General features: G+C 33.4%; 1 protein-coding gene across 1 annotated transcript in view; it reads right to left on the bottom strand.

Annotated features, from left to right (window-relative positions):
* Positions 1-4,448, bottom strand: part of LOC125063196 (hemicentin-2-like) — a 241,160-nt gene extending 236,712 nt beyond the window's left edge. Inside the window, exon 1 of the mRNA XM_047669500.1 lies at positions 4,288-4,448. The gene's annotated coding sequence lies outside the window, so the exon portion shown is untranslated. The remainder of the gene's footprint in view (positions 1-4,287) is intronic.
* Positions 4,449-17,125: the final 12,677 nt, after the last annotated feature.

Raw genomic sequence — 17,125 nt, 5'->3', positions numbered from 1 at the left:
TAAACTAATGAACGCGATAATCTAGCTTTATCAAAGCGAGGTATAATATAAATATTCTTTAAAGTACATAAATAGATAATATGGACATAAGCGAGCATTTATACAAAACTGGTTTTAATATTTTTTTAAATAATAGTAAAACTTTGAATAAACTTGAGCGATACAATATTTTAACATTTATCTTACAAGTGTTTTAAGATAATTAGAATGGATCGCAATAAAATTTGATCGCTAGGTTAACGATTTCGGCAAAACTGCTACGCAACTGCTACGCCGTAGCTAATCGCTATAATCAACATATTTAATAGTTGATGAAGATTGCGCTTTATCTAGATTTAGATAGCGCGATATAAATTGGTGCGATGAAACAGTAATGTTTTGCTGACCTTTGACCTTTCAGTTTAATAAGCTGACACATGAAACAATGGTATCTCGTTGTGAAAAATTGTGGAATTTCTCATATCGTTTTTAATATAAGCTTTAGATTATTTACTCAAATTGAATATGATTTTGTCGTTTCATTAAACTCAAGAATAAAATGATCAATCAATTTAGCATAAGTATCTGCCAAATATTACATTTTTTTTCGAATGATTTTAGATTTTTGCTTCTATTTTCAGTGGCCTCGTGACATAAAAGATATGAATTATAGAATTTCCCTCTCAAAACTTTATTATCAAGCTTTTACGAATCGCTTAGTTTAATATACGCTAATTCCAAACACGACTCGACATCGTCACTTAGAATTTTAATTACATGTGGTATATTTTTAATTATATAAGAATATATTTCAAGAATTATTTTGTAATTCACCCTTTCATAAAATTGAAAATCAACACATAACTAAATACAAGGATACTATTGTGCTTATTAAGACTAAATATAACGACCAGAAAGTATTTTTAAAAGCAATAAAATTTACGAAAGTTGAAAGTATCGATTTAATCATACGAGAGAGGTTACATTTCTGAATCTGTACTTTTATATGCGCGTTTCAATTGTTTTGTTAAAAATCTGAGATAGGATTATTCGCCAACATTTCTATGCCATTAAGGAGGTTTTCCTTTACTAAAATATACCAATGGCACTATAACCTTATAGGTCTGAGCCTCAAATTTCTGTATCTGTTCCGAGATCATTTATAATATCAACCTTCTGTGCCTGACACACACCGTCGACTTGTTGGGTAAGGCAGGCTGGTTTTCTCACGATACTTCCTTCATCGTATGAGGCCTAATTGCAGCAAGACCATTGGTGCACTGTCAGGGTTCGTAGTAATACGTTAAAACCACTGGGCCACCACTTCTCAATGCTCCAAAACTTTCAAACAAAAGTACACATACAAAAATTGAGTCACTCCATGTTAAAAAGCTCAAAATAAAAGCAAATTGTAGGCCTTTTAATCCGCTAATCCTATTCATATACCAATCAAGACCTCTAAATCTTATCAATTCGACTCACCTAAGGTCTTTATACTAATTTATAACATTTCATTACTAATGATTATAGCTAATAAGTGAAGACCTTTTCAACTGAATTAAAAGAGCTTTATTAGAGAAAATACACGAAATTAAACCTTTGTAAATTAATTAATTTCGCTTTGCCCGTACCGTCGATTTCAATTCAAACAGTCCTTTAATTTAAATCACTATGATGAAGACTTTCGAACATCAAAGCAATGTTAAACGATGTTCATTTATTTAATACTGGCTGAGAATATTCACCCATAGATGATTTGACATTGAACCTATAGGAGAGAAACAGAAGAGATAAGACAGAGAAGACTTTCAAAAATAATGAGTGGTCTCTTAGTAGTACTGCAGTCAGACCACCAAACCCCTCTGGGGATAACAGGCAATTCCAGTTTACCTTAAATGTCACTTGCGTTGTGAATTAGATCGATTATACGATGCCAATTTATAACATAGTGACATTCTTCCTGTGACTATAACAATACGTTAATAAAGATTATAATAAATTTATAAAAATGTGGTTCAGCGCTCCGTCGGTAAATTCGGAACAAACATTAATTGTATGAGAAATTAGTGCAGTCAAACTGACAGTGATAATATCGTATACTTGATGGAATAACCTGTAGCTACAACTAGTGCGATGACGTCATACCCCGAATCACGCTTTCAATTGAGTATATACTATATATGCAACATCTCGACAACACTGGGGCCAGTGTTGGCCAGTCAGTGGTTCGACGGGTACCTTCTAGAAGGAAATATACCTTCCATATTGTAGGAAGATACCTAGCGAAAACGAAAAATCTCAAAACGATTTCTTAAACTCAACTAAAACAAATATGCAAATACAACACATTATAAGTTAAAAAATTAAATTTTTATCACATAAGTATTAGCTATTGAAGTATAAAATTTCTCGTTCGTGTTTGAGTACTTTATATTTATTGAACTCAAACGAATTCAAATAAATTCAGTTCGTAGAAGGTCTTATTTTTTGTATATTTCTAATAATGATTTTATTTTCTAAATGTAGGGTAATAAAAGTATAGTAATAATTAACATCGTATAGCAGTCCCAAATTACGTATAATTCAAAGCGGATTTTGTTATGCGTAAATATTGGTGAATTTCAGCCTATGGTTTATAAAATCTATAACCACTCTTAATAATTGAGTAATGATAACGCGCAGAATGTCTTAACATGAAAAACCATAGGATTTCTAAAAAAACTATGTTTATTATGGAATATAAGATGGTATCACTTATTCCACGTCATCGGTAGACATCCCTACTCATAGAAGACAGAGGGTGTTGACCGAGAGAAAAAGCCGGCGTAAAAAACTCTCTGTACTCCTTTAATATCAATCAATTCAGTCGATTATATCGTCAACTCTCTATCAAAATACATAATATGAAAAACTACAATTTACTTTTCTTCACTAAATAAGACGAAAAACTAAATAATTCATATCCCATTGTTTAAGTAAAGTACTCATTTGTCTTTTTCTGTCAAGTTGTGTTAACGCTATGATGAATGTACTCACAACAATTTCCTTACAAATTGCGCAGTCACCCGGTTTTTACAGCCGACATGCTATTTGTAAACTATTAAACAGTGCATTGGACAAACAACCTTTTTTCATGAATAAAAGTAAAATAAAATTGGACAATTTACATAGCCCGCCGTTTGGAGTGGTCTTGAGTAATCATGGTTTATAATAATAATCCAGACTGCATCAAAATGTCTCATATAAAGAGAAGATAGAATGTTAAGAACAGTAATATACGAGTCATAGCTATTCTCACTAGTATCGTAGCATTGTAAAGTTCTAACGCCATCTATAATCTCGGTAATAAGTCATTGAATATTACCATTATTTCTTTTATTAGAATCAAGAATGATATAAAATTATCTGGTCTATCAGATAATTGAAGTGATTTGTATAGACGTCGCTGTGACGGTGCGCTGTAATTCAGGAATTATTGCATGCTAATTTTTGTATTGTCATGAAAGACTTGCTCACGCGATTCTGAATATGACATGAGCTATAAGCTTTGTCAAATTTAGCAATTGAATACAGCGTATTATGTAATTCTGATAATAAATCTAAGCTGATATTTATAGCCGCACCAAAAAAGTCACAAAAGAAAATAAAAGAAAGAAATAAAAAGAAATTGGGCGTTGATAAGGCAGACGGCGTGCAGAAATAAAAAAAATGATTTTTGACTGTTTGAAAGAATGTAATAAATTAAATTATATTGTAATTCTTAAATAAACGTTTAATACGTAACTTACTAGAGAAATTGATTCTTAATTTTATAAATGGTAACAAAATATGGCAAATTTTAATGGGATAGGATATCTATTAATAAAATATTATTCGTTTTACGTGTATACAATGTCTAAATTTAAACATTATGTAAAATAATACAACTACGGCAAGAAGTTTGTTTTATCCAAAAGCAAACAAAATATGTATTTTGTTCATTATTTCACTAATATATTAAACCTACACCAAACATCATACCCCATTAATAGGTCAAGTGTTATTACTTTCGGTTGAATGAATTATACCGCTAATAAGTTATGTCAAATTAATAAAATATTTCAACAGTTAACTTGCTCATGCGTGAATAAATTTTATGCGCCCATGGACTCATTGGCACGCAAGACCTATATAAAATGTATAGAACAGTCAACAATAGGTGAAAGTAATTTCTCTATGTCAAACGGAAACGACCCATAAACCGATGACTCTGAAAAAATTATGAATAACACTTAGCTTTTCATAATTATTAAAAAAATAACTATTTACCATTTTCCAAAACCTTGATTAGTCATAACACTGTACACAGCACATAATCCCACTATCTGTTTCGCACTCAAAATCACTGTACACTTAACCAGAGTTTTGCCCGGATAGAAATTCGTGGCACGGCGTAGCACACGTTCCGCTGCTACGAGACTACCGCTACGGCGGAACGATACCGCCCGAGCGAATCCGAGCATGCCCGATTGAGCGGGACGGACACTATCCGTTTCACATTTTACATCGGTTGGGCTAAGCAAAATCAGTACCACCAATTCAGCGCTTTTAGCGTCACATCTGGTGTAAGTTAACTGCGCTTTTCAACAAATATAGCGCTACCACGTTAACTGAAACGTTGTTTGAACTGACAAAAGCCTCATTTCTCCGATGAAAAAATTTAAATATCTAAAGTTCTCAGTATAAATTATAGCATAAAAGTAAAATAAATCAGTGTCGCTACAACCTCTTTAGGTCTTGGCCTCAGATATCTGAATCTGTTTCATGATCTTTTTTAAATCTAATAGGCAAGTAGGTGATCAGCCTCCAGTGCCTGACACACGCTGTCGACTTTCTCTAAGAACGTCTAATGTCGGTTTTCTCACGATGTTTTCCTTCACCGCTCGAGCAAATGTTAAATGCGCACATAGAAAGAAACCACCACTAGGCCAACACTGCTCAATTATAGCACATATCATTTAAATACTTGACTATGCCAAGTAAGTGTTTAAATTATGTATTTTTAGATTAATTTACATTAAACAATTTTATACCTGTTAAAGTCAGCTTCAACGTGGCAGGGTTTTCTTGAATTACGTTACTAATAAGCGTTACAACTAATTATATATGATATGACAAGGTATATGATAACATATTGGACAAGTAAAACTGTGTCATAACGATATTTAACAAAACACATTCCCCAGTACAAGCGCTTGGATATCGCGTTCTTCACTAAGGGCTGGTTCCGATTCATATTTTATAACGTTTGGGACGTAGCGGAATTACGAACTTTGCTCGGTTTGGTTTTTACAGTGAAACGGAGCCGACATTCGAGATTTTACCCACGAAATATTTCATTGTGTGGTAAATTGTGTGATTTTGATGGTTACGTTGATAATGTGCTGATTCGCTAGAAGGGTTGAAATTGGATATTATTTCATGTGATTATTAAGCCGTTAAGTGATGAAGGTTCGAGATTAAAATGTGGTAATGGACATCGTTTTCATGTTGATCAGTATCATGTGGTATAAACTAAGAAAGTTTAATCATTTCCCTAATAATGAGTTTTAAAATATTAATGTTAAATGTAGAAACGCGTTTGCACCATACCCCCAAATGCTATGGTATTCTACTCTACTATCATACATAATAAAGCTATAGGTACTATAATACTTAGTGATTTAGTTACTAAACAATATCTGTATTTATGTGTTATATCATTTTATTTATAATCTGCGGATACTCTTAAGCCACGAATAACAAAACATTTTCTCTGTTGAAAGACGTTCTCGTTCAACAAAGGGATAACGCGTGAAAGAAAATAAGAAAGTAACAACATTCCTTTCGCATCTAACACAATTTAAGTGTTCTAGAAATAGACGGATTTAGTTAATACTTAAGTTTTTTATATCATCGTAAGGCGAAAGTGTCATTATGAATCATTTATTGAAGTATAACTTTTTGAAGTTATACTTCTTTAGGCGCGTTATGAAAAATTGAAGGGAGTGAAATTTTACGATGCGTGCGCACCGTGACACAAAATTAACAGAATGAAGTTAGTGGCGCATGTTGGCATGCACGCCGCCTCTGTTCACTGTGTATTTATATTTATAATATTTATCCACATGCTTTGAGTTTCTACATTTAAAACACGTGTTTTCATTTTACAAGTGCAAATTTTATATGGGCGTCTGAATTATAATTAGAAGTGATTTAAATTGAATATTTAAATCAATACTAATTAATATTAGAAAATAATAATAAATATAATATTAATAAATATTTATTTATGTAATTTTTCAAATGTAAACTGAACTTTATTGACTATAGTGACTCCTTTTCCAGTCTTTGATTATTTAATTGTAATTAATTATTTGCATCCAATCAAAAACTATTTTTTATAATGCCAATGGTAGGGGAGCCCAAGAGGGGATTTCGGGATTTACTAAAGCGCGGCAGATTAATATATAGGGGGATACCTTGTACCCGGTTAAGTACCTCCACAAAATATGAGGCCCATATATAAGGCCGCCCGTGAAGGAGACAGGATCAGATTAGTAAAAAAAAATTGACCATCAGAAATTCCCGAGCGCGTCAGATTAAGGTAGGGTGAGTTAATTACATCCTAAAAAGTGTATATTCCACTAATCTGACAATTTGAGAGTGACGGAAAAAAAGGGGAGGGCAACAAAGTTGTAAAAAAAAACCGTCATCTCGACATTCTCGAGCGTAGCTAATTTTTTTTTTATTTTGAAGGAAATAATTCAAGAATAATGAAAAATATATAATCTGACGATTTCCGCAAGCCGAAATAACAAAAAATCGTCGATAAAGTTAAATGCGTGCAGCTGCGTGATGCCTACATTTCCTTTAACCGATCGGAATCTACTAAACGGCGTTCTAAATATTTCCCTCAAAATTACATTTCCTGTGAATTTGAACCGATTCGGACCGATAGATTTTGAGAAATTTTGAAAAATCTTAAAAAAATAAGAAATATTTTTTTTTAAAGTGGTTTCTTTATTGATCAACTTCAAAAACTAATCCGCCTTTGAGCTTGAAAAACCACGTCGATCGCCACCAAGCTCGTCAAAAGCGGTTGATTCGTTCGAGAGATATCGTGAACGAAAGAAACCCGAAAAAGTGTTTTTTCGGGATTACTCCGAAATTTGTGGTTCGATCAATTAAAATTTACTTATGATGATGATAAAACTGCGTCGAATGCCGCCAACCGCGTGAAAATTGCTTGATCCATTCAAAAGTTATTGCGGTTTGAAAATTCCAAAAATAGTGTTCTATGAAAATTCTATCAGACTTTCGAGCTGGAAGAGCTCAAATGCATAGACATGTTATGTCTTTGAACTCAGCGAGCTCAAAATATCAATTTTAAGCGCCCAGGAATGGAAGTAGCGGGAAGTTGCAGGAATGTCCCTTTCGGTGAATCGTTTTTCTAAAAAAAATTTGTCAGATCAGGCGAATCCCTCTAGATAATCGTCAGATTATGAGACAGTACGTTTAGAACATAAAGATGAACCACATATATCTTAATCTGACGCGCTTGAGTATTTCAAAATTGCGATTTTTTTTTGCATATTATGAAAATGGCCGTGGGTTTGCGTCCCATCGAAATCGTCAGATTAGTGAATGAGAGCTTTTTTTTGGTGCACTTAACACTCCCTTAGAAAATCTGACGCGCTCGATAAATTTTTTTTTTTTTTCATTTTCAACCCTTAAATACAACCACCCGCATCATGCAAACGATCAGATTAACATACGTACATTATTAAAAATACGTAGGGCATAGATGCTATCAATATCTGACGCGCTCGAGGATGTCCATGCAACAGTTTTTTTTTACATATTTAACTATCTATAGCCGCTTCCCCCACCGATGAAAAGGAATTTATCATTAAACATTTTTTTCTTCTTTTTATCTAAGCTTTGCATCCCAATAGGTCTCTACGACGCTCGAGTAAATCCCCATTTAGCATCGTGGGCTCCCCTACCACAAAGAAGTATAACTTCTAAGTACACGCACCCTTTTTTAAGTTTTATTTCAATAGGCGCAATATAATTTCAAAGGCCGGCAAAGCACTCACGAAACCTCTGGCATTGAGAGTGTCCGTGGGCGGGCGCTATCACTTAACATCTTCTATAAAAAAAAGATAACATAACCGATATAATAACATAAAAGTTCATATCGGTCAGGTACAAGCTACTTCTAACTTGCCTCAAAAATCTATGAAATGGGCGCAGAAATCAATCTTTATACAGATTTTGATTAGTGAAGAAATTTAGGGCTTGTAAAATGTCAATTTTGATTTGATCACTTTTATCGCTGTCGTTTGGTTAGCAATAATAATCTTAATTCTAGTGACAAATTAAAATGTAAGATACTACTATCCTTTCCTAAAATCATTAAAGAATATTAGGACAAATTTGCAAAAAACTACTAAGTAAACCACAGACTTAAAAGCTTACGTTTTACGAACATGTGAAAAAGCCTATAAAAGTAAATAAGATGGCTTTCCGTGGAATTTATGAAGGTTAAGACGGAATGTCATATTTTTGTAAGATATTTTATAATGCGGTCGATATTACGCAAGTTATTTATATAAATAAAAAGCCTTTTTGTCAATGTATTTACTACAAAATTGACAAAAATACTGGGAAGAAAAGTGCGCAAATGCGAAGCGTGCAATATGTCAAAATTTAGTTTTGCAAATGCTCCAACATATATAAACTACTTGTACACTTTCTTGTTTTCATAGGACCTTCACGGTAATCGTGATAACACCATATATGTTCGGTTCACGTCCTAAGCTATGAAGGCGTATTAATGCAATTGTTAACGACCGTATCCAAATATTCTTGAATATAACTAATATACTATTATTAGGCCGTTTGCAAATAAGTCTGCAAAGTCAGGAGGATAAAAAACTTTGTAACAAAAAGGTGAAAAGGTTATTATTTACGCTTATTAATCTGTTTCTATACTCTTTAGTAATAATATTAGTGCTTTTAGGCAAAACAGCTTTAATCTGATCAAGCATAATGTTCTATTTGACTATTTTGTACAATATTGGGTTCAAGTTTAGCCAAGATTCTGCTCTAAGGCTTCGCCGGGTAGCCCTACTATGTTTAATTAAAATCTGGCAAATTCGTGAAATATATTGTTTGTGCGATGGATCTATTTTAAGATAATGCGTATGCTAGAGAAATGTAGACCCGAGTCAATACAGTAAAAATACAAATACAAAAAAAGTATTGTCAACAAATGCTATTAAGATATATGATAATATATCTTCTTCTATATATATATAATGAAAATGGTCTTCGTTTGAGGCTCAATCACGCCTAAACCACTGATCGTATCGACATGAAACTACCACCATTCGATGCGAAATTTTTCCTAGATGGTTTATGGCTATTTATTTATTAATATATATTATATATAAATTCCAACGTTCCTTCATTTTTTTATTGCTGTTTTACTTTTATGAAAATTTATCCATACGGACTTCACCGCGGAAACATTCGGGAAGGCTTCCTAGAACCTCTAAACGTCAACATCTGTTAAAAACTCGATTTTCGAAATATTTCAATTTTCTTAGCGGGAAGTTAAAAAGAAGAATAATAAAAATATGAAAAAAAATAAAAAAATGAAACATAAAATTTATTTTAATTCGTCCAGCAAAGCGGGCGCGAAACGGCTAGTAATATATATATATATATATATATTATATATATCATAATGCGTGGGTACTGGCCCACGCAGTGTAATAAAAAAACTTTGAGGTTTCGGCAATTTCACTAGTCGATCTTTATTCTGGCTTGATAAGATCAAAGTACACCGATGTGACCCAAGTGGGCTATTGATATTTATTATTTGCGAATACGCTAGAAATAATTTAAGTCCGATGTATGTTGAGATAAGAAAATAAATATAATTAATAATAATTAATTTGTGTTCATACCTCTCACATTTATAGTCTATACATTATAAAAGTCTATACGTACCTTTAGTATTTGCTTTTTTCTGTTTGCTTGTATTTAAATTTTTTCCTTTCAGTTTTAAATTGTTATGTTTTAATATAATTGATATGTATGTGTGTAAAATTTGCGAAGTGATATTTTTTTGTATACGTATACTTTAAGTATATATATTATACATGTTGTTTTAGAACTTATAAATAAATAAATATTATTCTTTACAGCCAACCTTTAAGGGGACATATTCGAGTATCCTCTATACATATATATAAATCTCCTGTATGTTTCATCAATCAAAACCTCCCCGTAAACGGCTTTCGTCAGGTCCGGTCCAAATCGGACCAATTTTGATGAATCTTTGTGTTCAAGTGTATTTAATTATTCTTTACGGTAAATTGTTGTATTCTAGACGTATATCCACGGCTTTCACTAGTTTAATATTAATATATAGACAAGTTATATATAAGTAAAATAGACCCTTGGTATATATATACATAAAAAATACATTTTAAAAGAAGCAATAAGGCGCTTGCTCAAAACCAACTTCCGATATTAAAAATACATTAAACTTATAACCCGTTTAAAACCGGTTTAACTCAAGTCGAAGTTGTAATTATATTGCTTTCATGTTTTGCTCTGGGAATTAAATGTGAGCAGACAGCACTTCCCACTAAACTAATAAGTTGCTAAACACTAACTGTGTTGCTTTAGATATTTTAGTTTGTAATTTGGTAGAAATATTATTTTATTCACAAAATTACGTTGAATCAATTGGTTACAATTTGTTACATAGAAATGATACTCGCTCACTCCGCCCCAAAACGTGTATTGGCCTCAGAAAGGAGAATATTCCAGTGCTCAGTGTCCTTTGCTACCTCCCGCCAATTGCTGGCTTTTAGCTCTAGCAGGTCCTTCACCATCGAACTGGTCTCCGACCATTAGGCCGGCTCGGAAAGCCTTCACTAACCGATCTTGGCCAATAAATTGAAAATTATAGTACTGTTGCAAAGAATTATATTAAAATAGTACATTACATATATGTATGTAGGTGATACGAAGTTCACGGGGTCGTCTATTATATAATATAAGCAAACGACGTTTCTTACGATAATTATTATTGTTCGTCCTTTGGTCTGATAAGTTGTGAAGATTGTTCGTTTTTATTACGGTGTAAAAATAACAACAACAGACTGTTTCTGGATTTTTTTGCTGCTTTTTAGAAAGTTTTTTCAAGTCCAAGTTCAGAATATGAGCGTACCAATTCCTAAAAGTCCGGCAACGCACTTGCAAACCCTTTGGCAGTGTGAGTGTCCATAGGCAGTGTCACTTAACATTAGGTGAGCCAGCTGTCTGTTTGTTTGTATAAAAAAGTTACGGTCAGAAGGTATGAGAATGCGTTTCTGGCATAAAACTTACAATCATCTTTGCACCAAAGGAAAAAAATCCTAATAAAAAAACCTTTCGGTTTTCTACATAAAACATAAATGAAAACGAGGAAAATTGAAAAATTATAAGGATCGTAAAACCCGACACATTTTTTGTGTTGTAAATTGAAAATTACATTTTATCACCTCCAACATTATGTGAATCAAAGCGTCCTTATTTACAATGCAATAAAAAATGGGGCAATTACTTTGAAAGAATTGAAGGGGTGTGTCAATTTATGAATGCGCTCGGACCAATTTGTTATGATCGGTTATTTCGCTCATACAGAAGTTAAGTACAAATATTTACTCCAATATGTATATATCGTGCCCAATTAACCTTGGCAACTATGTGTCAAGTCTCATATACCCCTTGGGAGACAGGCTAGACATATGTACATTGTACTTATATGTAATATAAAATTCTAGGCCTCTTAATAATAGGAATGCTCCTAATTTCTGCCATTAAATAGTCAAATTTGTTATTAAATATTATTTGTAATTATATTTAATCCACTAAAAAATCCTTGCTTACCTAATTAGTAGTAAAATCTACACACGACGATGGCATTTATTATTATTATCTCTATATATATCAAATTTTCGTGTCTCAATGTTCGTTCCCATACTCGAAACAGCTCGACTGATTCTTATTAATTTTTTTTAATGCATATTCAGTAAATCTGAGAATCGGCAACTTTCTATATTTCAAACACCTAAGTGATAAGAGGTGTTCACCATAAAAAAAAATTGTTTTTATTTTTTTTTATGATACGGCATATAAAAATACATACAACCCTTAATTTTTACCCCTTTACGATTAACCCTTATTTTTATTTCTTAATTATGACTTGAACTCTGCGGTTTATATAGAGAATAATTCACAAAAAAAACCTAAAAAGTTTTTATTCCAGAAATCTAAACAGTCTCTGGGGTAGCATAGTAAAATGTTCCTTGTTGGTATGTACTAAAAAGGTACGCAAAATCACATTAGGGAGAAACGAAGTTCGCGGGGACTAATTAGTAAATTAGGTATGTCCAAAATTACTACATTTTACTACCTTTATACATATTAAATTTCCTTATTTGGTAGTAGTTAAAAATCATTGTATTAACACGTTTTTAAACGTTCATATCACTTTCCCAGGGATTTCTGAGCAAAAGATGGTATTATTTATTCAGCCACCCACGTGCAAACAATAGAAATTATCGATGTACGTGCCTCGACGCACGTGAACAGTTTGCTTACGATTTAACGGTGACATTTTGAAATTAAGCTTTTCATCTTTATTTCTCAGATGTAAAGCTAAGTAAATAAAATGATCTATGATAATTCTTTTTTGCGTTTTTTAGTGCCAGCGGGTAGTCTCATTGAAAGCACGTTGTTGACACGTGAAAATACCCAGATCATATTAAGGCAAGGCTAAACCATTTTGATCGTCTTTTATTTCTTCGTATGGCAGACATATTGCACATAATTATGTGTCATTAGTTTTTAAGCTAGTAGGCGATAAGTTTTCAAAAGAAACAAATATTTCTTCGTTCGAAAATCCAGCCATTTTTTTCGTTTCAAATTTCGATTTTCAAAAAAGGAAAAAGCTTGTATATGGCTCAAAATGGTCTAGTTAAAAAACTTTTTACTGAATTAAAATGGGAAAATATTTTTAATAAAATACACGTTTTGAGAGACGAAGAATATGGAAGCTTTTTAACATAAAAACATTGTTTTTTAGTATTAAGTTCTATTGAATGGATGAAAAAGTTTCTCAGTATCTGTAATTGGATTCAAAATAAATGAAAATAAGATAATTCGCTACAACATTTTCAGGCTACTTTAATAAGGAGCTTTAAGTTCAAAAAGCATCTTTCAGTTTTCAAGACACTGGAGACATTATTTAATTAAGCATCATTATTCATCACCACCATTTCAGCTTACAGCATCTTTTAACAAGACAGCAGAGGTACAATCTGGACTCCATGACTGAAAGGTAGGTTTTCTAAGTTATACTCCTGTCTGATCTTGGTATTTACTGGTTGTAACTCCGACATTTAATAACTACGTGGAGTACAGATTGTACCACTCAATTGTACTAAATTTGAGCTACTCTTTAATACAAATCTATGTGAATATACAGAAAATGGGCCACGCGCTGTTAAGACTTGTGTTAACAGTGAGCTTTATGTCTTTTGAAACCTTGAAGCGTTTATGTTAGAAAAGCAGACGCTGGCCGTGGTTATTGACGTCCATTAATCTGTCTTAACATGTATACGGTTGTTATTAACAAAATGTGGAAGGAATACAGTGGACTTAATTTAAATTAATTTGTAATTGCTTAGGTCTTTTGTCTAATATCAGTCAAGCAACGCCGTATCGTTCGGTTTGTCAGATAATAATCAAGCGAATCCCGCCATTGTTTTTCATATGATATTCCAACCATCTTTAAAAATCATGTTCATTTTACAAGTATCGTAATTGTTTATATTTGGATTCGTACCTCTTACACTAGTATATGGCATGATTAGGGTCGAGAGTTTTGTTGATTGGAAATGTTAGTTACTAGTATAGCTTAAGACTTTGTTTGTTAAGAGTCATCGAACTACAGTTACAATTATGTTTGACACACCATTTATTAAGGAAGCCTATAGTAGGGGAGCCCAAGCGGAGATTTCGGGATTTACTACAGCAGATTAATATACAAGGGTATACCTTGTACCTGGTTAAGTACCTCTACCAAACAACAATACTAGGACAATATCACGATACGACGATGGTGAAAACGCGATGCATGCCAGTTTTAGATAAAAAGATAAAAAACAATCGTTCACTTGTTTTTTTTAACACGCCGAAAAGCACACATCGTTTTCTATAACTAGATTTCAAACTGTAGATTTTTTATCGAGCCTCCATCTACAAAGGAAAAAAGGCCAATTTCGAGCCGATATGAATAACCTAGGATGCGGACAAAAGCGAATCACGGGGCGATTCAAAAAATTCTCATTCAACTGTAAACTCTTGGGTCGGTGATTTTTTACAAAACGCTTAATAAGTTGCCGTGAAGTTGTGGAGTTCTATATTGTTTCTTGAAATAAACTTTAATTAAGTTATAATTTTGCACGTTTGCGGCTTTGTTGCTGTTATTTATACGCTTAATTTAAATTAGAATGAGTTATAATTCATCTGGAGAAGTTTTTGCAGCTTTTATGATGGCACAAAGTTTTTAATGAATATAAAAAATGTTTACTTATGTAACAGACAAAATATAGAGCATTCAAAGTGTGGTGTGGGAAGAGAATGTTGCTGTTCCAATGACTGCACCAAGAACCAACAAGTCTCCAACTAAAGAACATCACAAGACTGTCGAGTTTATTTCGCGTGCGAAATTGTACCCTTTAATTAAAGCAAGTAGTACCCAAACCGATTTTTTGTTTAGAAATATACAGTGAATTTTGAGGTATCACAACATAATTTCAATGAATTTTTTACTATTCAAATGCTCTTTTTCAGACATAGCTAGATTGTATTCAGAACTATTTCAATTCTAAAATAACATTCAACACACCTGTTGGGATTTATATGATACGATACCGACGCGGCATACGATTTAAATGATGAGTGAAACATAACAAGAGGAAACTTAAGGCACCACATATAAAATTCAACTTTTCACCAAAGTATCTAACCTAATCTAAAGCGCAAATTCGGCCCCTCGTGGAGTACTGTTCTCACCTCTGGGCGGGGGCTCCCCAGTACCAGATCCATCTACTTGACCGTATTCAACGAAGAGCGGTTCGAATCGTCGACGAGCAATCCCTCTCCGAGCGGCTTGATCCTTTGGCGTTGCGTAGAGATATGGGGTCACTCTGCATCTACGACCGCATTTAACATGGAGAGTGTTCAGAGGAGTTGTTCGGATTAATACCTGCAGCTGAGTTTCATCATCGGACGTCGAGGCAGAATACGAAATTCCACCCGTATCACCTCGACGACCGCCGTTCCACAATTGAGCGTTTTTCAAGGCAGTTTTTGCCGCGCACTACCACTTTGTGGAACCAGCTGCCTACTGAAGTATTTCCGAACCAATTCGACTAGTGTCCTTCAAGAAAAGAGCGTACCAATTCTGAAAAGGTCGGCAACTCGCGAGCCCTATGGCATTGAGAGTGTCCATGGGCGGCGTTAACATCAGGTGAGCCTCCTGCCCGTTTGCCTTCTGTTCTATAAAAAAAAATATACGTAACAGAATAATTTATAGATTTATTGAAAACTTAATGAAGATAATTATTCAGTCAATTCTAACTACGTAGTTCGGATAACGGCGTGTGAAATTGTTGATTTTTTTTCAGAAATTGTTCAATGAATACTTTTTAAACGCTGTATTTTAATTAAAGGGAAAATACATGTCAAACGCACTTTTTAAGTGACGAACGATGACGAAAATTTAAGCATTTTAATATAAATTAATGTATCTTCGTCATTATTCAACAGAATGTGATATGATATATCATCATGGACATGGTTTACCAGTGGCGCTACAACCTCTTTAGGTCTTGGCCTCAGATTTCTGAATCTGTTTTATGATCATTTTGAAATCTAATAGGCAAGTAGATTATCAGCTTTCAGTGCCAAGGGCGTAGAACGGACTAAAAGAACTGGCAATAAACTCTTCGCACTCTTTTCGATCGCCAAGTTTTTGTTTTAGACAATGTTTGTAAGTAGCTGCAACCCTATCACCATATTCCACATGACATCTTAAGTAATTAATAGTTAATTAATAATAATAAAAATTAATAACAAAGATTTGTCCTCTATCAGCAGTGGGCATGGCGAAATACGAGCACGCACTTACTTTCTCGTATTAGACCAATGAAACTAGGTATTGAACTGTCGTATAACTGTAATAAATCATCCAAATATCCATTTTAACGGAACGCGAACAATATATACGGACTTACGTAAAATAGTTGATGACGACCTCTTTTTTGAAGTGGGTTAAAAAGCTATGTTCAATATTAGAAATTCGCAAGTTTCACGCGACAGCTGAAGTCAATACCTTTCGTCAGTATTGCGTATTGATTTTCACCCGTGAAAATTCCAAAGGGTTTTTGAACACTTTGTATGGCTGACGTGTATCTGTGAACGTGTCTTTGTGAAATCCAATATTAGCTGTGAATAACTTCGTGACTGAATTGTTTTCGACTTTTAAGTACGGATACTCGCTGTTAGGGGATTTGCTTTTACTCTACTTTTTTATGAGTTCTGAAATGTAAGTCTCGTGTTTTTAATCCAGTCTGTGAAAAATGAAATTCTGCGATTAATTTTTGGGGATAGTGACCTATATGGTAATCGAGATATCGTGAAAACCACGCAGCTTGAGAAGCCACAATGGGTTGGACATATTGCCGGAATGGTTGAAGTAGTACTAATTCAACCAACCAGGCTCCAGAACGTAAACCACTGCGTATTTGGAAATTGTATTCGTTTTTACAATAAACTCCCAAGCGAAATTAGATAATTATCACTAAATAAATTCAAAGCTCTCGTTAAACGTAAATTAATCAATAAAGTTTTTTATAAATTTGACGAATATTTTAATGATCTTAATCCATGGGATTGATTTGCTCCAGTTCAAACAATTTGTATGACTCAAAACTTAGCGATTAAAAAGAGTGGCGGAGAGTGTATTGCCAGTTCTTCTTGCCCGCTCTACGCC

Source organism: Pieris napi, chromosome 1 (assembly GCF_905475465.1).
Source record: "Pieris napi chromosome 1, ilPieNapi1.2, whole genome shotgun sequence".
NCBI classification, from domain to species: domain Eukaryota; kingdom Metazoa; phylum Arthropoda; class Insecta; order Lepidoptera; family Pieridae; genus Pieris; species Pieris napi.
This window is presented reverse-complemented; position numbering and strand designations above follow the sequence as displayed.